Below are 3,799 nucleotides of genomic sequence, written 5' to 3' on the forward strand. Positions count from 1 at the left end.
GTCTTTGTCTCAAATATTTCTTCTGTTTATTTCTCTCTTTCTTCTTCTTCTGGTATTCCAATTACCCATATGTCACACCTTTTGTAGTTGTCATACAGTCTTTGGATATTGTGTTCTGTTTTATTCATTCTTTTTTCTCTTTACTTTTTAGTTTTGAAGGTTTTATTGAGATTTCCTCAAGTCAGAGATTGCTTCTAAGCCATGTCCAGTAGCTCATCAAAGGCATTCTTCATTTCTGTTACAGTATTTTTGATCTTTGTCACTTCTTTTAATTTATTTTTAAGGATTTTATCTCTTTCCTTACACTGCCTATGTGTTCTTCCATGCTGTCTACTTTATCCATTAGAGCCTTTAGAGTATTAATTATAGTAGTTTGAAATTACTGGTCCGAAAAATTCACCATCTGCCGTGTTTGTTTCTGATGCTTTCTCTGTCTTTTCATATTGTGGGGTTTGAGTTTTGTGGGGTGAGGGGGCAGGGGGGAGGGAGGTGTTGCCTTTTGATATGCCTTGTAACTTTTTTGGTGATAGTCAGACATGATCTACTAGCTTTTAATAATGTAGTGGTGAGATGTCGGGGCAGGAGGAATATGTTCTATGATTCCATCTCAGTCTTTTAGTGAGGCTGTGTCTCTGGACTATGAAATTCACAAATGTTTCTCAGTCTTGTTTTGTTTTGTTTTCTCCTTCAAGTGCAATTAAATGGCTGGAGTAGGTTTAAGTTGGGTATTCCTCTTGTCCCATGTGAAAGGCCCTAGTTGGCTGAGTTTGATATTCCCTTTCCCCAGGTCAGTTATGGTCTGATAATATCCCAGCAGGTTAGGCTCTGGTTATCTGGTTTCTCCTGCAGGCAAGTCTTCTTAAGAAGAGAGTGCTCTGGCATATTTATATTTTGAGATTATTCATTTTCCATCCTTTTGCTAGAAGCAAAAGAAAATTTTTTCTCTGATATTTACTATGGGGATTTGTACAAACTTCTGGAGGTAAATCTTACCAAACCGTTGGTGCTCCCTTATGACTGTGTCACATGTTGTTTTTAACTCTCAGAGTTGTCCACACAGAGCCTCTAGCAATTGGTCAATTATATTTCTAGTTTTCCTAACCCAGCGCTGGCTACCAAAGTGATTTCTGCTAGTGAGTCTCTGCTCCAGTAAGCTGTGATTCCCTGTATTCACTGTTCTGTCTCTCCAACCTTGGGGGAGAGACAGAACAGGAGCTTGTCCTGTTTTCTCACTTCTTATAGTGATCCTAGAAGAGCTGCTATTTTTCAGTGCTTCAGTTTTTACTTGTTAGGATGGAATAGCAACTTCCAAGCTCCTTACATATAGAACTAGAAACCAGAAGTCCCTATATTTCTTACTTTGTTTATATCATTATTTGGGTTTCTTTATTGATGATGCTAAACAATTAAACAATATACTTTTAGTCGTATTTCTCATGCAAAGAAATATAAGCAGTATATCTCGACTTCTCACTTATAAAATGAAGATATTTATATCCACAAAATTTCTTTCAACTGACACTTTACTTCCAAAGTGTTGATATTGTCTTATGACAGAGAAATTTTTCCTTTTTTAAGTTAAAAATACACAAATAACATTCATGATTTTATGATTATGAAAATATACATAGTACATAAGTTTTGCATACCCATTTTATTTGAACAGCTTTTTAAATTTTCTTCAGTTTTCAATTAGTTTTCTTTTCCCTTTGAATTATCTCACCTTCATCACTTTCTTACATTGTTTTATACTTGCAAGTATAGTAGCAATTTTTATACTTACACTTTTTCCTCTAGATTAGGGATCCCCAACCTTTTTGGCATCAGGAACCAGGGCTCCTACAAGAATCTAATGTTTAATGATCTGAGGCGGAGCTGCGATGGTGATGCTAGTGCTGAGGAACTACTGTAAATACAGATGAATCTTCGCTCTCACTTGCCCAAGGTTCACCTCCTCCTGTGTGGCCCCCATTTCTAACAGGCTGGTACCAGTTGTGGCCTGGAGGTTAGAGACCCCTGCTTTAGATACTGCCCTATTAGTACTATCTCTAGTCTTTTTCCAGACTAGACATTTTTTATTCTCTAGCTTACTGCAATATGACATCCTGGGACTTACTCTAATTATCTTAGTGCTTTTTCACTGCTTATCAGGGTCATATATTTTTTCTTCTGTTATTTTACCTGGTTTACTGAAAACCATCAAATAACTTCTTAGATTAAATTAAATTTAAGTAAGTTTAAATGGCATTGGCTCTTTTGCCTTCTAAGGTCCTATCTATTTCAATTCTTTACCAGCGTGTAATATTTTTTGCTTTGTAGTCAAGCTTATGTAATTTTTAGATGTTCATTCATTTTTCTCTAATGTCATTTACCATGTTCTTTATTTCGAATGCTTTAAAATTTTACAAAAATATATTTAATATAGATTTTCAAAATCTATACTCCTGAGAACTCTTATAAGACTTCCCATTACACTGATAACATATAATCTCCTGGACTGGAGTTTTAAAAAACATTTTTTTTTTTGCTTTATATTTTCCATTCTTATATTTTATTCTTTGCTGGAGGAAATTTTCTCAAATATTCAAATACACATTAAATCAAAGACCTTTATATGTGCTGTGACCCCAAAAGAAAGAACACATGGGTCACAGGGAATGTGATGCCTCAAAGTTCTAACAACTGTGGACTCTGTAGGATTAGAGGTAATGGTGACCAAAGGCAATGTAATCTTTCAAGGGGTAAAGCAGGATTCCCATTGAATTATGAACTACAGCTACCATCTGGAAACTCTGGATTCCTCATGTCCGAGATAATTAACCCTGAAACTCAGGAAAAGGTAAAGCGGCAGCTACATAAACAAAATAGCCAGGTATATGAACTCTACCTGGAACCATTTTAATGGGCAATACTTAGTGTAAAACCCTCCTCTAGCGTGGGCAAAGCTTTATCAGAAACTACACCATTGCAGTTCTACTTCTCTCTCTGCCCAATCCTTTAGTATCATCACTAAATATCACTTCCAGTTACCCACTCAAGTAAATCTGTGGGGTTTTTTTATCCTCACAATGCTGGGCATTGTTGTTTAGATGCCCCAGTTCTAGAAGTAGAAAGAATACACCTAAAGAAATAGAATCCTGTTAAAATTTCAGTTAGAGATGCCTCCTTGAAACCTCTGAAATATCAGTAAACAAGAAAAGGAATTAATTATTTTTTTAAAATTAGAATGAGTTAGAACTACTGTTATTCAATGTGGTCAAGTGTGATGTTTAGTTTTATGTGTCGACTGATTGGGCCATGAGATGCCCAGATATTTGATCAAATACTATTCTGGGTGTGGGTATATGAGAGTGTTTTTGGATAAGGCTAACATTTGAATCAATAAAGTGTGTAAAGCAAATGGCCTTCCCTGATGTGTATAGTTCTCATCTAATCAATTAAAGGCCTGAGTAGAACAAAAAGATTGACCTTCCTGGGAGGAAGAGAGAGCTCTTCTTGCTTGACTGTCTTGAGCTAGGACATAGGTCTTTTTCTTCTTTTGAACTCGAACTGAACCATTGGTGCTTCTTGATTCTAAGGCCTTTGGTCTTGGACAGGAACTACACCATCAGCCCTCCTGGGTCTCCAGCTAGCCAATTACAGATCTTAGGACTTCTCAGCCTCCATAAACAAATAAGTCAATTCCTGATAATAAATACATAGTTATTTATTTATATATTTATTTTCATATGTATGTATTTATTATATATGTATTATATATTATTATATATAACATATGAAATATATTATATATAATATG

The sequence above is a fragment of the Pteropus alecto genome, unplaced genomic scaffold (assembly GCF_000325575.1).
Source record: "Pteropus alecto unplaced genomic scaffold, ASM32557v1 scaffold395, whole genome shotgun sequence".
Classification (NCBI taxonomy): Eukaryota; Metazoa; Chordata; class Mammalia; order Chiroptera; family Pteropodidae; genus Pteropus; species Pteropus alecto.